This window comes from Engystomops pustulosus, chromosome 4, assembly GCF_040894005.1.
Source record: "Engystomops pustulosus chromosome 4, aEngPut4.maternal, whole genome shotgun sequence".
Classification (NCBI taxonomy): Eukaryota; Metazoa; Chordata; class Amphibia; order Anura; family Leptodactylidae; genus Engystomops; species Engystomops pustulosus.
In genome coordinates this window covers 174,655,960-174,676,698 of record NC_092414.1, presented here as the reverse complement: position 1 = coordinate 174,676,698, position 20,739 = coordinate 174,655,960, and the positions used below count along the sequence as shown (strand labels likewise).

The 20,739-nt window shown below is 40.3% G+C and overlaps 1 long non-coding RNA gene across 2 annotated transcripts in view; it reads left to right on the top strand.

Moving 5' to 3' along the window:
* The window catches only part of LOC140125706 (uncharacterized), a 94,118-nt gene extending 76,605 nt beyond the window's left edge, over nt 1-17,513 (top strand). Inside the window, exons 2-5 of one of the 2 annotated variants that reach the window (XR_011854705.1) lie at nt 5,317-5,343; nt 12,698-12,804; nt 15,037-15,179; nt 15,284-17,513. This is a non-coding gene — a long non-coding RNA (uncharacterized lncRNA). Of the gene's footprint in view, nt 1-5,316; nt 5,344-12,628; nt 12,805-15,036; nt 15,180-15,283 lie in introns of both variants that reach the window. The other variant, XR_011854706.1, reaches the window with a different exon arrangement.
* Nucleotides 17,514-20,739: the final 3,226 nt, after the last annotated feature.

The following is a 20,739-nucleotide window of genomic DNA, read 5'->3' as shown; positions in this document are numbered from 1 at the left end:
TCCAATAATGGATTGTAGGATCTTCAAAGGGTTATTCAATGTATAAATAAGTTTATTTAAAGAAATATTATATCTCCCACAATGATCCAGTGTAAAATACTTGGCATGTGACGTCTGCAGCCAATGGTCATATGCCACACTGCTGGCATCATTACAGAGTGGCGATACCAGTACAGTGTGGCATCTTATCACTGCACCTATTGATTGCAGCAGTCACATGATGGCCATTTGTAAACAAAACTTGGCAGGACCAAAGAGTCTTATCATTAAAATATTATTTTTTCTGCTTTATAACATTAGAAGTTGGTTAAACAATATTTTAATAGTTGAATAAGTTAAATAACAAGTTTAAACGCCATAAAGAGTATACTATTTATTCTTACAGAACGTACAAGAACATGAGACATAAAAGGATTTTTTTTTAGATGTTTATATTACATCATATCATAAACCCTTAAATGGAACCTACCACCACGTATCTACCTACAAAGGTAGATCGGGTGGTAGGTGGATCAATGGGCCTTTTAAAAGTTAATCCTCACGTTAATCCTTTTTTGATAACTTTTATTCTGATAATATGTAAATTTTGTAAAGAGGCTACTGGGGCGTGGAGTAGCCGGAGCTGAGGTTACATGGTGTGGCTAATCCACGCCCCAGTAGCCTCTTTGTTCCTCCTACCCAAAATCTTCAACGTAGCTGCGCACCCTCGTCCAGTGAACCTGCTGTCTGCGCATGCGCAGAACAGCATGCACGTGTCTGTGCAGCTCCGGCAGGTCCATCGCTCCACGTAGCTGAGCGCCAAAGATTGCTGGTAGGAGGAACAAGGAGGCTACTGGGGCATGGAGTAGCCACGCCATGTAACCTCAACTCCGGCTACTCCACACCCCATTTACATATTAAGAGAATAAAAGTTATTTAAAAAGTGTGGGGACGTGAGGATTAGCCATTAAAAGGGCTATCCTCACATCCTATTGATCCACCTACCACCTGATTTGTGGTGGTAGGTTCCCTTTAACATTCTTTCAGCTTGTAATATTTTTGTCCCATTCTATTTGCCTACCCTATATTTTTATACGCTCTACCCAGACTACTGTAGTGAACTCTATAAATCAATGACAAGAAATTGCAGATAGAAAAGTGATGGGAGGGATTCACTTCAATGGACATTGGAGAGCCGTACAGTTATGTTTTGTTGTTATTGGATTGATTTCTGCCTCTCATGGAACTGTACACTGTAACCGCACACAAGCAGTGACATCAGATAGCATACATGTCACTTTCCAACAGCTGTTGTGGCTGCATCTGTCACAGTGTGGCTATCCTTACGGCACCCATCCATCATATAATATAAACAGAGTGCATGAAAGAAAAGCAAATTCTTTGGCAATATGAAGAAAAAAAACACTGTAGATATAGCGACACATGCGGAATAAGAGCTGCTCTGGTAAGATAACAAAGCGTGCCATACGTTTTTATTTTATTTGTATAAGCCTTCATAATGTGTATAAACACATATATAAATAAATATATACAGTGGATACGGAAAGTATTCAAACCCCTTTAAACTTTTCACTCTTTCTTTGAATACAGTCAATTGGTAAGATCAAAAAAAGGTCTTTTTTTGCTCATTAATGTACACTCTGCATCTTGACAGAAAAGAAACAGAAATGTAGATATGTTTGCTAATTTATTAAACAAGAAAAACTGTATTCAGCCCCTTTGCTCAGTATTGAGTAGAAGCAGCTTTGGAGTTAGTACAGCCAGGAGTCTTCTTGTGAATGATGCAACAAGTTTTTCACACCTGGATTTGGGGATCCTCTGCCTCTTCCTTGCAGATTCTCTCCAGTTGGGCTTTTCCAGTCAATAATGGTCACAAGTTGTTCTGAAGCCGCTGCTTTGTTATTTTAGCTGTGTGCTTAGGGTCATTGTCTTGTTGGAAGGTGAATCTTTAGCACAGTATGGTGTCCAGAGCACTCTGGAAGAGGTTTTAATCCAGGATATCTCTGTACTTGGCCGCATCACCTTCAATTACAACCAGTGGTCCTGTCCCTGCCCCCATAGCATGATGCTGCCCCCACCATGTGTCACTGTTGGGATTGTATTTGGCAGTCCCTGGTTTTCCCCACACATACCACTTAGAATTAACACCAGAAAGTTCAATCTTCGTCTCATCAGACCAGAAAATCTTATTTCTCATAGTCTGGGCTTCAATGTGTTTTTTCACTTACTGTATGTGGCTTTCATATGTCTTGCTCTGAGAAGAGGCTTCAGTCAGCACACTCTGCCATAAACCCCTGACTGGTGGAGGACTGCAGTGATAGTTGACTCCACAGTTGGATCTCCATCTCCCTACTGCATCTCTGGAGCTCAGACACAATGATTTGGGGGTTCTTTTTACCTCTCTCCACCAAGGCTCTTCTCCCACTATTGCTTAGTTTGGCCAGACAGCTAGGTCGAGGAAGAGTTTTGTTCATCCCAACTTTCTTCCATTAAAAGATTATGGAGGCCACTGTGCTCTTAGAAATCTTGAAATTCTTTTGTAACCTTAGCCAGATCTATGCATTGCCACAATTCTGTCTCTGAGCTTCTTGGGCAGTTCCTTAGACTTCTTGATTCTCATGTGCTCTGACATGCAATATAAGCTGTGAGGTCTTTTATAGACAGCTGTGTGCCTTTCCTAATAAAGTCCCATCAGTTTAATTAAACACAGCTGGACTCCGATGAAAGAGTAAAACCATCTCAAGGAGGATCAGAAGGAAATGGACATTTCTACAAGATAGGGTGCATTAGATGAGTGTACATTAAAGTGCAAAAGAAAAGACCTTTTTTAGATCTTACCAATTGCCTTACCAATGTTTTTTTTTTTCTTTAAATTATGTTTACAGGTCCTGTGAACACCTGTTTATTTCCATCATTGCACATATACCTAAAGTAATTGCAATCGTGTCACAAAATATGGGGAAATGAAAGAAAGTAACACACGTCCTTAAAGTCAGACTACACACAGGTTTGGTTGTAGTCTGTAACTATGGAAACATGTGGCTCTACATAGAAACTGTTGACACAAAACATGTATTTGCAGTATTTGTTATTTTTGGATGAATTAGAGTAACAAAATTGGAGGTAAAGGTGGACTTTCCCTGGACTATAACATTCAATAGTCACACAGCTTTGGTAGGAACACAGAGCGGAGCTTTCTGCAAAAACCTCACAGTCTGGCAGCAGTTTATCGGCTCTGCATCTTATTAGCCAGCCACGCGCAGGAAACAACTGGACGATTGTTTTTATACTCCACTTCCGCCTCCCACTCTCTACTCAGCCGATGCCCAGTGCCATGCTTTGTATAACTATTTTACTAACATCGTACTGTATTGTGGCTTAGAACTGCTGAAGTCTTAAAGGGCAATTGGCAGCAAATTGAACAGAAAGTAGCATCTCACAACGAAATGTGTTTCTTCCAGTAATGTAGCAGGTTAATAAGAGCATGGCCAGTGTGTGTTACCAATTATCTCTTTTATATACAGTAGATGGTTATTCAGTTCTTCTTTTGCATGTGTCTAGGAGGGAAGGCATTGTTTACATTTCAGATGCAAAATTATTATCAAACTGAACCTACAGAAGGATGAAAATTCACTGTATGGCTGCTTTCTGTCTGGAGAAGAGGAGATGCACTCCTCTCCCCTCCTCTCTCCATAGAAAGCCATGCTCTATCTTTATTCCAGTGACAGCACAGTACGGTGACAGTACGCATGTGTGCTCACCATACCGTGCCGTGCACAATGCACTCCTATGGTGGCCGTGCACAAGCGGCCGTTCGTACAGCTAGCAGACAGCCACCATATATGTGTGTGTGTGAGAAACGGGCCTTAATTGTGAAGTCAACAAAAAGCTAGTTATTCTGCAAGTTAATTTCCAATACAACAAACTCAAAACTAGGTTTATTTGCCAGGCCAGAGTATCCTCAGAAAGAGATACCAATGAGTAGCCACCTGTTCTGGTGATCTTTTCTCCCATTAGTGCAGAATAGAGTCCCGGATAGCTGGATGTCGTAGCTGTGTGTCAGAAGCCAGACTTATAACTAGTAGCTGATGGTGGGGTCGGTTTCATTTTATGAAAGGGTTAACACAACAATTAAACACTATAAACTGTTAGCAATCGAGTAGACCTAAGGGGTTAAGCAGAGTTATCAACGATTCTGGTCACTGCACAAGATGGTGCACAAATCGGTTACATGGGCGATGGTGATTAAGTTTAGTTTCAAGATAACAGAGCACCAGACTGAATTTTTACCACCGGGGATGGAAAGCCTGGCTGCACCTTTTTTTGTGATGTATTGGATGAGTGCTCCTCCCCATTACCAATACATGTCCTGGCAGGGAAAGGGACAAGAAAGATGCTGCCAGATATCTATAGTATACTATAGACTAATCTAACTGAGAACATAAGGATTTTGTATTTCACTTTTCTTGTTTTCCTCAACATGTGCCATTAAGAAAAAGTTGGGGGGGGGGGACCTATAAACAGTAGATTGTAAAAGTCTGCAGATTTAGCCAACATTCATCTTATATGTAAAGCCAGTCCAAAACTAAGATTAATAATAATATAATAAGACATTTCAAAGTATAAACAGTCATATGCAACAATAGGAGTAAGCGGTGGCGTAACAACTGCAGTAGCAGCCGTAGTGGCTACTATGGGGCCCAGCCTCTCCTAGTTACAATCCTGGGAGTGAGGGCCCTGCTCACAAGAGCTTACAGTCTATGAGACTGCACAGAACTCTAAGAATAGGTAAAGACACTTAAAGGGCATCTATCACCAGAATCAAGGATTGTAAACCAAGCACAGTGACATACTGGTGTGTGACCCCCTCTGGCAGGATCATCTCTTCTTTAAGCTTCCTTTGCCCTTGGTTTAACGAAAAAAAGGCTTTAAAATTATGAAAATGAGTCTGAGGGTCTCTAGGCTCCATTAACACCTATGGAACCTGGAGTCCCTCAGGCTCATCTGCATAAATAAGTTTTTGTGAAAACTAGAGCATAAAAAGCTAAGTGAAGAACCGATCCTGCCAGAGGAGGCACACACCACTATGTCAGTGTGCTTGATTTACAATGCTTCATCCTGGTGGTAGATGTCCTTTAATAATTGTGCAGTAAATGTATATAGTTTTCCTACCATGGACTATATATGATATATTGGATAATATACAATATGATACATACTGCATATCTTGATAAAAAATTGATTATCCTATGAAGTCTCACTTTCTATCTAGACTGCTCTATCATGAATATATTTATTTCTTTTTTTCCTTTTTAGAAATGTGATCACAAATACCAGAGAAGGGTGAGGATGATGCTTTTCTTTGCCAGTAAACAAAGATCAACATGCTATAGGAATCCTTCGTCTATCTTGGAATTCAGCACATCTCTTGGAAACTTGGAATTTACTGCATTAAAGGGCAAAGTGGGTGGAAAGTCTGTTCCAGCAGATTGTCCAGTTTAATAGTGCTGGGAACAGCTGGTCTTTCAAGTGGTTTAACTTGTTTGTTAGAAAAAGTGAGACATCCCTTTCTCTACAAATACTTAGCATTAGATAGGGTGCGGTCCAAGATTCCCCTCTTAGCTACAATATGATATCACTATGTAGGAACATCCTTGCCACCCTCCAACAATCCTGAAAGTGAAGGCTACATAGCTCCGGTGTGGGGTGAGATGTGTTTCACCCATGTTCATCTATCATCCATAGTTTATTTTTAGCTTAGCCTTAGCAGGGAGAACCACAAGAATAATAACTCTAAGATATTAAATACAAGATAACTTACGTAACAGAAATAATTATGTTCCTGTCACAAGAGGAATGTTACGGTAGTAAACCCCATTTGATATCTGGCTGAGTATGTGTGACTCGGCTGAATTTATTAACAAGCTATTTATAAGCCTGACCTGTGTTAACTTACAGGCGCAGCAGATGAAGATCCACATCCAGACCCCTTCATTTGTGATGAACATGGAGTAATGTGAAAGGTTAGGGCATATAATGGGAACAGGCATGGAGCCTACCTATGTATTTGTATTACTTTTACATACATGTTACATTACTATTATCTATCATTTATTTTTGAATGGGTTTCTTGATAAATCTGTAAGCCATGAGTAGGCAGGAGCAGGGCTGCAACCTGGTACTTTTGTACTCTGTATTTTGCAAGCTGTGGGATCTATGTATGGTCCAGTTTAATATTGCAGGAGAACATGCAGTATACCACAAAGTATCATATTTGCATGACTCTGGTGTTAACAAAACCCCATTATTACACTATGAGGGGGAATTCATTAAGATTGGGGTTTTGAATGCCAGTCTTAAAGATCCACTCGCTGGTGGTCCATTACTCGTATTCCACAAAGTGGCCTGACTTAGTGGTATGGGCGCAAACTCCGTCCAGTCCCAACTTGTAGACCTGGTCGGAACTGCCATAGATTTTTGCTATAGTCTCCACTAGTTTTCCAGCGGTGACTACAGTAAATGTGGTGTTCCTGCCCGCCCTCAGTTTCCCCTGCTCCCCGCCAGCTCTCTGCCCCAACATGCCCAAAGTGTCACGCGGGTTGGAAAAGCCTGAAAACTGGGAGGTTAGAGATTCATGTGCTTTCTCTGCCAGAACACTTGTGGAGAAGGCATAATGAATCTCCCCCTATATATTTTGTAACATTTCCAACTGTAGTATGACATTTACTCACCCTTCTGTGCTCTTTACACTGAACTGTTCTGCAGCTAGGCTGCTCTGACAAACTGCTGTTGCATTCAATGAGAAGCCTACTGCAGCAGTAACTCAGAGCAGTGAGTATGGGCCAATAGGCAGCTCTCTGCAGAGAGCTAAGAGCACAGCAGTGTGAGGACATGCCCCCGGGAACAGTTAAACGTTATAAACCATTAATATAAATTCATTTTTCATAGACCTGCTGCTGCGTACTGCACACACAAGGGTACTGCCAATCACAGTTTACAGTTTTACATGGTCAATTTATTATGTATTCATTCATATCTCTGTTTCACCTACTTAGGACTAGTCATGATACAGTGTTATCACTGACTGTAAGGTTCATGGTGAATATGACTGTGCCAGAAGTGAATATTATATATATATATATATATATATATATATATATATATATATATATATATATATATATTAGGTTTACTGTTCCTTAACAAATAAAAAAATAGAAAAAATTTCATGATTTCATGAAGAACAAGATAACTTCAATAGGAAAGGAAATAGTGCTCAATGAATCCACTGTACAAGCTCCATTATCACAATAACTAGAGCAAAGAGCAGTATGATATAGGTAGGGCAGACAAGTTAATAATACGCATAAAAGTAAAATAAGCATGCAAGACTATGCTTAAGTATGCTGAAAAAGCATAAGCAAGAGTCTGACTTTTATCATCCGTACATTTTATTATATGAGCGATTTTATGGCCTCTACAAAGCTGCAACAAAACCATTACATTGTAAACAAGTAGCTGAATCAATGGGCATCTATTTCCCTGAGAATGATAATTCCTGCAATTGTCTGCTTCTGCCAGTGGCTCACACCATTGAAAAATAGCTTATCTTTGTATACAGAGTCACTGCTTGAAGGGCATCGTATGAAGGCAAGGAAACTATTTTTAGGAAGGAGAACAGGTATGATTGCCTATCATATAACCTTGTCTTCACCTGGGGCGCTAACACATTATAATAACATTAATGAGGTATCATGTGAAAATACATTTTAGAAAATGAACTCTGATTGTCCTAAAGCTTAGTACTGCATGGTAAATAAGGCTAAAGTCACACTACCGACACCTGTCCATCAGCAGATTGGGTCAGAACAGACGGCAGAAAAGTGTGATTCACTAAAGGGGTTGTATCAAGTTTTCAAGTTATCCTCTTTATACACAGGGTAGGGGATAACAAGCTTATCAGTGAGGGTCCGACTACTGGGACCCCCCCCTCATGGATCCTGAGAACAGTACTCCAGAGGACAGGGCGCCTATTCTCACTAATAGGTGGAGACGCAGGCTGAGTATGCACCTGCCACATTCAATAGTATGGAAATCCTGGAAATTGAAAAGCACTACCTAAGCGAATCCCAGAGACAACCAAGGACTGTGCTAGGCAATTTCTGACACCCCTATTGTATGGAGTTCATCCTGCCACACCACTTGTCAATGTTTTTGTGATCAGTGGGACTCCTACCAGTGGGACCGTCACTAATCCGATTGTTATTCCTTGTCCTAACTTGCAAACTTGTTACAACCCCTTTAAGGGTTTATGGCCGGACTATTGGGACAACAAAATATCCCCAAATCTCTACTACATTATCTAGAACCTCCTACTGTTCTCTTCCTGCAGCAATATAATAAATACTGTATTAATTAAGGGGATTTACCATGGCAACTGTTCCAGTTTCACATATAAAATTAGCTTTTTTTGTGCCGACATTGTGATTTTTACCGTTTTATGCCAGTTGAGTGGTACAAATGGTGATAGACTCCTGTGGTGTTAAAAAATTTACTGCCAATTTACTATGCCGGAAAATGGCGTCAAAACGACATTGATATCTACATCTTATAGCTACAATAGGTTTCAGTTTGTGATGTGTGTGCCTAGGAGAACTTATTTGCTAGAAATCTACAGCTAAACAGTATAAAAGTTCCTAATTTATCCAATCAAGTTCCAATATCTGTCCATCTACTGCAATATCTAGAATTGATAAATGAACCAAGGGTAGCTCCTTGAAGTACCCTAAGGAGTGTAAAATGATCGTACTGTATTAGAAATGGTGCTGATCCAAAATATTTCCAAAATAGTGTCCATTTATTGGGAAGATTAAAATGATGCACAACAAAGACTACGCGTTTCGCACTACAAGTTGAGCCCTTCTTTAGGTCTGTGTATACTCTGGGGCTGAGATATGATCAGGCAGTCAGTTCTAGAGTTAATTCTGCAATGCATTTTCCTAGAGATAAGCAGCTACAGACTCTCCTAGTTCTGCTTATCTTCTGGGAGAGGAAATGATTGCCTATGTTAAGAACAACAGGAAAATCCTTATTTAACCCATCACACCCATTTTTATGGCTGACCTCATAAACATTAGCTTGTCATTAGATCACAAAGGGAAGGCGCCACTGTCAAATATTTTGCCCAGGGGCTTCATGAAGACGGTAGATGCAGGTGTGACTACAGTACACCCCATTCCAACCCCGAGAGTTCCAAGAAAATGGGAAATGGGAGTTGTTTTGCAGAGTCTTATATGTGAAATATGTTATATTTCATTCACATACAGATGTGGTACAGTTAACTCTGTAATTCTAGTGCTTGTTGCTGTACATCATGTGTATCATAGCAACATTTAATTTTATGTATCTCTGTTAGGGTCATCCTACTGGTCTAGTGAAAGGCCTGGAAATGGGGTTAGTTTGGGAGGGCAGTAGTGACAGGTACACTGACAACCTGGTTCAGTCAATAATTCTTTATTGCTGGCTTTCAATGCTTTAAAGCAGGGGTCTCAAACTCGCGGCCCGCGGGCCAACTGCGGCCCGCGGGACAATATTTTGCGGCCCCCACCTGCATGGAGAGGGCAGGTCGCGCTGCATGGAGAGGGCTCACGGGCCGAGCCCTCTCCATAGCCGGTAAGTCTTTGCTGCATATTGCAGCAAAGGCTTACCGGTAACACCCGCGATCGGTGCTAGTACCGATCGCGGGTGTTTTCACAGCGATGGCTGCCGGCAAAGCTGCCGGCAGCCTCAAACAGATAGCGGCGCATGGGCGCCGCCATCTTACCTGGGATCGCCGCTCCCCGTGACGTCATCGGTCTCCATGGTAGCCTCGGGTCTTCCGAAGACCCGAGACTATTTCGTTTTAACCCCTTCATTACAATGTGCTGATAGCACATTGTAATGAATGAGGAGGAAAATCCCCATATATTGCCATACTGTAGTATGGCAGTATATGATAGGATCGATCAGACAACCTAGGGTTAAAGTACCCTAGGGAGTCTGAAAAATAGTATAAATAAAAATACAAAAAAGTTAAAAAAAAAAAATGATAATAAAAAAACCTAAAATTTCAAATCACCCCCCTTTCCCTAGAACTGACATAAATATAAATAAACAGTAAAAATCATAAACACATCAGGTATCGACGCGTCCGAAAATGCCCGATCTATCAAAATATGATAACGTTTTTTCAATGCGTTTAACCCCGTAACGGAAAATAGCGCCCAAAGTCGAAAATGGCACTTTTTTGCCATTTTGAAAAATATAAAAAATCTATAAAAAGTGATCAAAAGGTCGTACAGTCCTAAAAATGATATCATTGAAAATATTATCAAATTTCACAAAAAATGACACCACCCACAGCTCCGTACACCAAAGTATGAAAAAGTTATTAGCGCCAGAAGTTGGCAAAATCAAAAAAATAATTTTTGTACAGGAGGTTTTAATTTTTGTAAAAAACATTATAAACCTATAACAAATTTGGTATCCCCTTAATCGTACCGACCCAAAGAATAAAGTAGACATGTCATTTGGGGCGCTCAGTGAAAGACGTAATATCCAAGCCCACAAGAAAATGGCGCAAATGCGTTTTTTTCATCATTTTCATTGCATTTGGAATTTTTTTCCCGCTTCCAGGTACATGGCATGGAATATTAAATACCATCACTATGAAGTGCAATTTGTTACGCAGAAAACAAGCTCTTTACGTGTAAAAATAAAAAAGTTATAGATTTTTGAAGGTGGGGAGTGAAAAATGGACATGAAAAAACAGGAAAGGGCCCGTAACCGGTTAATCCCCTTCCCTCCGGTACTTGAAGAAGATGAAGTCGCCGCTCTGAACGCACTTGGTGCAGGTCAGAGCGGCGACTTCATCTTCTTCGATGGGAGGCAAGTACCGGGGGGGAGGGGGGGATGGAGTGTCCTGGGCTCAGTGCGGTAGGAGCTTGGGACCCCTCGGTGCACAGGACGCGTTCATAGAGAGAACACGTCTCCCAGCATGGGGCTTTCCTTGCGCTGGGAGACGCCATGACATTTGAATCTGAATAATGATATTTTGTAAGCGCATTTTGTGTGGAAAACTTGATGCGGCCCAGCCTTACCCAGAATCTACCTCCAGCGGCCCCCAGGTAAATTGAGTTTGAGACCCCTGCTTTAAAGGAAACCTACCACTTGTAGTGGCAGGTTTCTGATGGAAAGACCGCAGTTTAAAACACTTTTTAAACTTTATAGCCGGCGCAGGGAGGTACGCGCTCGGCGCTTACCATGCGCGCGGCTCTCCTTCACTTCCTATGTAGCCGCGCGCACGGTAAGCACCAAGCGCGTACCTCCTTGCGCCGGCTATAAAGTTTAAAAAGCTGGTGCCCGGTATTTCCACCAGAAACCTTCCACTACAAGTGGTAGGTTTCCTTTAATGCTGGCTTTCTCAGGAAATTTGTGTGAACTCAATCATCGCTCTCCCTCATTATGTTAAAGGACACCTACCACAAAGATCAAGGATTGTAAACCAATCACCAGACATACTGGGGTGTGCTCCTTCTGGCAGGATCTGCTCTTCTTTAAGCTTCTGTTTTTAAAGGGCATTCCCACGAAGACAAGATTCTTAAATATACCCAGGATAACAAAATTATACATTCTCTAATTCAATGTAATCAACAAAAATACAGCATTTCACTGCTGTAGTGCTCTGCATCCTACCCCTCCCCCCTACATTAGCATTTCACACTGTAGTGCTCTGCATCCTACCCCTCCCCCCTACATTACAAGACGATCTCAGACACAGGCACTTCCTGCCAGCAAGCAGCAGCGTGCAGAGACTTACTCCACCAGCTACAGATAAGATACAGTCTTTATCCAGGGGAGGGATGCTCTCTTTGTGTGTTATAGTTGAGATGTAGCAGAGCAGAAGTGTGTCATTGGGGCACATGTATCATAGTTTTTCGGCTGCCACTTTTTCAAGATTCCTGAAGTTGTACTACTTATTCATTGCAATTTATCTTAAGTTTTTCCTCTTTGTGATACATGTGATGAGTTGCCTGTTTAGTCTCACTTTTGCAACTTTTTGTGGTGTGCCCCATTGTGTGTTATATTCATCTCATGGATCTCTCATCTTTGCAAATTTTAGTGAGAGGCTCCATGTTCCATTAACACCTTTATCACATTATCATTTGCATAATTTTAAAAGCCTTTTTGTACAAACATGGGCATAGGCAGCTTAAAGAAGAGCAGATCCTACCAAAGCACATACTAGTATGTCAGTATGCTTAAGTTTCAGTCCTTCGTTCTGGTGGTAGATGTCCTTTAAGCTTTGCATACTCTTTGGCTGGCTGAGTTTAGTGGAATAGTGTTCTGACCCCAAAGTTGGTGTAAACTTTACTTATAGTTCCCCCTACCTTTCCAGTATGGCTGGGGAAGGGACACAAAAACCCTTTTCAATTGTCCTTGACCAATTGATCAGATGTAATTAAAAAAAATGAATATCATACACAAGCAGCCTCCGAGTTACATAGAAGACAAGTTCTTTAGGTTTGTATTTAAGATATTTTTTATGTAAGTCGTAACTGGTATATTTTATTATTTTATTTTTTCCCAGTGACAATTGTATTTTCAAAATTTTTGTGCTGTCATGAGAACAATGATTATCAATAAAGCTTCATTACAGACACCTTACAACGGATCATTGCAGCGTGAGACTAAAGTAAAGCATCCAGAGAGCTTCACCAGAGGTCACAGAGGACAGAGAGGTCCGTCTGTAACTAGGAGTCGTCTGTAAGTCATGTGTCCTTAAATTTGGAACCGGAGAATCTTCCTCCATAAAACTTATGCTGTGTAAATCACTGTGTGCCTTTGTGCAGATGAATGGAGAACTGATAAAAATTAATGTAAGTAAATTTACTTAGTGAAGAAACTGGATAGGAGTTACAAAAAACAGTCACATTTACTACTATGGGAGTAACTGAGGCCGCATAAGACAGCCCCTGGAGCTGCTCAAGTACAAATGATAAGAAGCACTTCCTTATGTTCCATATGTTCCAGCAAAACAATTGTAATCAGTCATTTGCTATCTGATAACTTTCCATGAATGCTCTACTTTTTGCCTGCACTTTGCATGAGGGGCCCAGTGTTTATCGTAGGGTTAATGATTTTCGTCACATTTGGTCTTATCTTAACATTCAGTGGAGGTTACTTGGTGACTTTGTCATTTTAATTTTTCTATTTTTGCACTTGAGTGGCCAATTTTAAAAGGAATGTGTCCAATATGTTTGGCTTATTAAGATATTTCAAGGGGTATTCCCATCTAGGCATTGACAATTTAATTTAATTCATCTGCCATACATAAACATTTCTTCAATTGTATGGGTTTTTTTTTAAAAGTACCTGGGTGAAGATACTTTTCCAGAAATGTAGACATGTCCCGTAGGAACAAGATAGTTGTCCTTGGATACAACCAATCATGGTCACCCATGTGCTACTGAGGTATCTGACCACCTGGATTCAGCATTCATTACCAAAAGATGGCTGTGAGACATGCAGTAACTCCCTGCCATTTCATATGCAAAAACTATTTGATCACTCCAGCAGAGCCAGTCGTATGTCATTCTGGTAAGAAAAGAACCTAAATCGGAGCCACAAATTGGCTTTGTCAATAAATTCTGACCTGGCCAGACAATCCAGATTCAGCCAGTGTTGGCCAATTAGTTTACATGCCATATATAACAAGGGGGCCACTGCCTCCGTAGTCGGCAGGTCCTCCTCACATCCCAACACACAAACAAAAGGAGAGAGCACCATCTGAACAGAATATAAACCATTAATGATATTAACTACCACCTTCTCGCAAGCAGGGCCCTCATTGATATTGTTTCATATCACTGTTATTACTCTGTAATGTCTTATTTTATTTGTATATGTTCCAAAGAATCTGTAAAGTGCTATGGAATTTGCATGGTGCTATATAAATAAAGATTATTATTATCATGTGGAGTAGATCTGCTACCTCAGCATAACTATGCTTACACTGGGCATCAGGCCTAGCTACTATGTCGAACATAAATTTGGGGGTCCTGTAGGCTCTGTGGAATAGATACAATTGAGATAGTCTTTGAGCTGCACTATGAGAGAGGCGTACTCTTTCTAAGATTTCTTTCCACTGACTTCCTCTATATGTCCTATATTCTCCTTCCAGAATCCCCTATCCAATATAAGGTCCAGTATGTACTGATACACTGTAGAGATAACCACAGAGGAATCTAATCCAAATCCAAAATTAGGAATCCAAAATTATTGGATATTACATTCTCCTAACTTGAATAATGAGTTGAACTTGAAGGAACCTAAAACATTCCATAAAGTGGACCAAGTAACTTTAAAGGACATGTACCACCAGGATGAAGGATTGTAAACCAAGCACACTGAGATACTGGTGGCAGGATCTACTCTTCTTTTAGCTTCTTGTACCCTGGTTTTCACAAAAAAAGGCACTTAAAATTATGCAAAGCCTTTTCTCTTAAGGGTGTTTGCCTATGAAAGAAAATTCTAAAACTTTAACCCCCTTGTGATGTTTACACAATAAAGCTTATTTTTAACCCCCTTACTTTACAATTTTACTCCTATCATGCAGTGATGGTCAGTGTAAGATTCCAGAGTGTGGGCGGGGACTCTCTAAGCAGACTCTTCATGATTCCTCTGTGTTATGAGATGTTGTGTGCCAACAATGTGCTTGAATCATCAGGGTACAGGTTTATCTACACTTTTATTTAGCTTCTGAACTTTCTACTAGAATCTGACACATAGAAAAAGAGGGATGAGACAGATCAGAGATGATCAGATGAAATAACACAAAATGGCACACTTCTGCTCTGCTACATCTGAGCTATGACACACACAGAGTGCCTCCCTCATCTGGATAAAGACCTTATTTTATCTGTAGCTTGCAGAGTAAACTCTGCACGCTGCTTGACGGCAGGAGGTGTCTGTGTCTAATTTTGTCTTGTAATACAGGGGAGACGCAGAGAGCACTGCAGTGTGCGGATAGGAGAAGCTATTCATGAGAAGAATCTGCCCTGCCAAACCATAGTCAGAAGATTTACAGTCGGATCATAGGGCAACCGAGATTGTATACACCAGGACTGATAGAGATAGAGGTTGGAATTATATCTGTGAAATGCTGTATTTTTGTTAATAATATTGATTTAGAGAATATGTTATTTTGTTATCCTGAGTACATTTAAGAATCTTGTCTTCGCAGGTTCCCCTCTAAAAACAAGGGCATAAGAAGCTTAAGGAAGAGCAGATCCTGCCAGAGGGGGCACACACCAAGATGTCAGCGTGTTTGGTTTACAATCCTCGATGCTAATGGTAGATGTCCTTTAAAATAAATACTAAACATCTCTATGAACCATGGGTTATGGAAAACCATGTGCATCAGATACCAAGAATCTGACACATAGAAATAGAGGGATGAGACAGATCAGAGATGATGAGATCCATGAGAAGGAAATAACACAAAATGGAACACTTCTGCTCTGCTACATATGAGCTACAACACACACACAGGGTCTCCCTCCTCTGGATAAAGACCTTGACAGGTGATCTGAGAAACCAATATTCACCTAAAAATGGATACTCTTCCTAAGATATTGATTGTTTTACAAGAATTGTCGATACCTCTCCCCAGATCCTTTTTTTAAGAAGCTCTGTTGTCCAGATCTGAAGTTTATCTGTAAAGGGGAACAATCCCACAATTTATAGACCCGCCACAAACTGAAATGTGAAGCTGGAGTTCCTTACTTTGAGCTTTATAATAAAAAAATCATTGGAACTTGCACCTGCATCACAATGCTAGCTCTGTGATCGCTCCCGCTCCCACCGCTCATCTTTAGCTTCCCGCAAAGGGATTGATTTTTAGCACGGTGACCTTTGTTTACACAACCGAGTATCCTAACACCACTCTCCCACAACCCAGACATAGGTAACCTGCAACGTAGGTTTTCCAGACTATCTCCCTGTGGTCTCATTTTGACCACCTTCCACAATACGGTAGCTATGTTTACCTGGCTTTTCCTTTGTTTGTTTGTCATCCCCCTTTTCTTTTTTCCATTTATAGGCTCAACAGTTATAATGTGTTCAAGAGCCTAATTGTAATCCATACACTACTTAAGCCTCTGACTTATTTTAATTTCAGTTTGGTTTGATACACTTTTGTTGTGTTTTTACCATACATTGGGGCAGATTTACTTACCCCGTCCTGTCACGATTCCGCGGTGCGTTGTCCGACGAGGATTCGGGTCCGGCACGATTCACTAAGATCGTGCGCCCAAGTTCCTGCTTGTGTCGCCGGAGTTCACCTGCTTCTTCTTGGTACATGTGAGTGCTTGATCTTGTGACGCAAATCCTTTTTTAAATTCTGCGGATTGTCCGAATCCGTCGGGTTGTCCAATGGCCCGCCCCCCAATTTCTGTCACGTGCGGCGCAAAACAGAAATCGTCGGGAAAACTGACAAAAATGTGTCCGATGGACCCTTAGTAAATGAGCCCCATTATCTTTAATCAAAAAACCCATTAAAAAACTGTCTAAAACCCTTGATAAATGTGGTGCCCAGCATTTTAGTATCTAGGGGCAAATTACATCAGAATTCTTCCTCAGTTACATTGTTAGTATGTTTGAAAAAATACAAATGTCCTTCAAGTTTAACCAAGGAAGGAAAGGAAAGGGAAGGGATGGGATAGGAAAGGATGTAAGGGAATATAAATCTATATTATAGCATAGCTTTGTACGGAATATTACATCCCTCCATACCTCTTTTAATGACAATATCCTGCTGGCTTTAGAGGCTGTAGATTGACATTGCATGCTGTTGTTTAATCTAATAGTACACCCAGGTCCTTCTCAACAAGGAACTCTCCCAGATTTACTCCCCCAAAGACATATGTTGGATGCAGATTATTAGTCCCTGGGTGCATAACCTTTCATTTATTCTTACATAATTCTGTCAAAACAACTTGATAATTTTCCCCCACTGTAACGTTAATTAGGAAGTTGTGTAAGCCAAGTAACTCCCTATAATACATTACTTACATATTTAATACATATGGTGTCATAGTGAGCTGAGCTAAATCATTCAGGTTACTAAAAAGTGGTTCTCTTCAATATTTGAAACAATACAGTATAAAGAAAGTGCACGGTTTCACAAAGGGGATGAGCTGCTGCTCCCTGTTCATTCTGGAGGGATATTGTGAAAGCCTGAACTGTGTTTGTTAGCAAAAGATCCATTTGTCTGTACTGATCTGTGTTTGCTGCAAACGACACAAAGCATCATGGGAAGTGAGGGCAGCTTATTGATTCAGTTTTAGTTCAAAGACAGGAAAAGTTTATTTTCGCCCATTTCACTGCTGCTAAGAAGGATTTCTGACAACAGAAAATGCCATCGGGCGGGCAACAACATATGGACATTGTTATGTTTGTTTTGAAAGGGGGAAGCACCTATGACATTTTTGTGAAAAAAAAAAAAATTAAAATATTAAAGTTACAAACTGTTTTATTGTAGTATTTTCAAGGGGCCCCTTACGCCCCCTTTTTTTTTTTACAGCCGTACATGACTAACTAGAAGCGTTTGAAAGACCTTGAAATGTTTTAACCTGTCATCAGGAATTGACCTTATAAACCGCTACCAGAATATCATCAAGCAGTGTAACACCATCTAGTTACTGTTTCTTTCATCTCCCATTGTGATGGTATCATCCAGATAATCAACTTTGAAGTGAGATGTAAATTTGTTATATAAGTCAAGTATAAGTCAAGTTTTAAGTCAACAAGGAGGAGAGTTTAACACTGAAGTCAAGGTGGGGATGGCTGAACGCCTCCTCCTCTGTGATTGACATCATGCATGAGTCTGAGGAGATCTGGTTAGTGATGTCTTTGGATGCAGGACTCATTAATTACAGGTAAGGAGCTTTCTGAGGAAGAGAAAGTTTGACTTGAGCGTTAAAATCTCCGCCTCCTTGACGTTTTACAACTAATTTACATGTTACTTTAAAGTAGATTTTCTGGATGATGAAAGAAACACAATCTGAAAGGTGTTCATCTGCTTGACTTCATACTGGTAGTGGTTTATTAGGTGAATTTCTGCTGACAGGTTCCCTTTAAGCTCCGAAGGAATAATTTCCATTCTTATTAACAACGATATAGCAGACAATTCCTTTTAATGAAATAGTTGCTGTCATCCATATTTGTGACCTCTGGCATGAGCTGTGAAAGATGGAGCGACAGAACGATCATTGCAGATGTTCTCTTTTTGTTTACATGTGTATCAGGTCTAAGTTCAGCCCTATTTTTCTTGTCAATACATTTTCGGACAATCAAAACAATCCAATTTAAGCCAGTGGAGTCAGTTTATTAATAATAGAGGTATTATACATACATATATGAGAACATTTTGATATGCTTTTCAATGCCACTCCCTTGCATGCTTATTTACAGTGATATTTACCTTCACACCCTGTATACAACTGGAAAGTAATCCCGTTTGTTATGCTGTTATGTTATTACCCAATCACATGGGTGCACTTTAATAACTATATCCGGTGTGGCTAATTGCTAGGGTGGAGAATTTTAGCAATCTTGAATCGTATGAGTAATACATGTTATTCATTTGTGGTGGCACACTATCTTGTACATCATCTAAAGGGGTTTGATCACCGATCTGGTATGTTGCGTGCGACCCTCATCAAACACTGTTTTTTCCTTAGATAAAAAAAAAGTTCTGCCAATTTCAGGTTCCCTATCCCCAGATACTACCCCATTGGACTACTATCCCCCTAAAATCTAAAGGGTTTTTGTTGTTATTAAAAATTGATCACCGATCTGGTATGTTCTATTAAACCCTCATTGAAGCACAGTTTTTTCCTTAGATAAAAAAGTGATGTCGATATCAGGTTCTCTGTCCCTAGATACCACCCCAGTAGACTTATATCCCCATCAAGTAGGGTATGAATTGTCCTTCCTAGAATTCCTTCTTTTATGTGACCCCCCCTTCCCTCCCATTTACCTATAAATAAATGTATGCAAACTCAAAAAGTTAGCAGAGAAAAGTCTTGTTTGATTGAAATTAGTCACTTTTGCATAGGAAGCGACCCTTCAGATGCCGCTATTTTTGGTTCTTAAGTACCATGGTTTTGGTGTCATATTAAAGATAAGAATCTCATCGTTAAGATACCATCAGGCTTGTGGTTCTGTGATCTACAGAGCCGGAAACACTGTTTTTCATTATATTCAGATTAAAACAGATTGGTTTGGATTAAATAAATCACTAATAGTACAGTAAGTACAGTATTAAAGAGGGTTGAAACTAAATGTGCAAAACTTAAAAAAAAATATCCTTGTATAAATGATAAGTGTAGACAATACATCTTGATGCTTTTATAATTTTATATAGAGCAGATCGTCATATCAATCAAATAAAGGATGAATAGTAGCAGTTAGGGCTCACTCACACGGCCGTTCATGGGGCCGCATATACGTCCCCATAGACGGCAATGGCGGACGTATGTGGCACCGATACACGCCGTACAAGGCAAAAAGATAAAGCTTGCTCTATATATTTGCGAGTGGGTGGCCATGCACCGCTGTTTCATATGGAGGGGTCACCTCCTCCTCACCTCCAGCACCTGGTGGTATGCCCGCACGGCGGGCATACCGCCTGTGAATGTACCTTAGAGTTAGAAAACTTTTTTATAAATATCACAAATAATGGCTTCATAGCTTTCACCTAGCAGGACAATTCTGATGGAAGTTCCTAAGCAAAAACTTTGTCCCGTTCCCTTTTGGCAATAAATCATATCAGGATTATGTAATTCAGTGTTCATTTGAAAATAAAATATTTTGGAGATGTCAGGTAGCCACCTTTATATACAATACAAGTATCTAGGATGGGTTGAATAAAACTATGTGGCTGAGGCCTCTTAAAAATGCCCCTCGTGCCGCTAGGCCCTGGTCATTCTGTAGGATGATAATTTGTGGTAACATAAAATCTGATTAATATATGTGTGAAAATAACATCCATTGCCAATATACTGCACATTGATTCACAGTATTACCTGGTTTCCCGTGAAATTCCCATTAAAGAGATACATTTCCTTACCGAAATCCCTTGGTTTGGATTCCTATGAATATTTCCTGACCTCTTTTAGAAATGAAATGATCGTTCAACACCATGACAATGGTTTGAGAACAAGAAAAGATAGAACACCAGGGTGCTCCATGTCTGTAAATGCTCAGTGTTTAGATGGATTGAGCCTTTAATCTGATATTTCAAATGTCACTGTGGCCTTTACGGCGCAGTCTGGATACTTATACGAAGAAACACATTCTGAAAAGCAGATAAAATGCTCTACTGAATCCTCAAGTCTGCTCCCAGGAGACAGGCGCTATGTGGTTGGTCTATGAAAGCTTAATGCACCCAAACTATATTCTTGGATCGGAATGTTGTCTCCAAACTGTACACTTATCTGCAGCGCACAAGTGGAACAATATATCAGCAAGTGGCAGATAAACAGTACAGTAAATAACAGAGACCCAAATAATCAAGAGGGCTTGCGATATTCACCCAGTGTCTGCTCAAGAGGTCAGTCTCTGCTATAACGTTTCACGGAAGCCAAAATAAAGTCTAGTTTGTCGTGTGGGGAAGCAAAGCAAAAGCAAAGAACA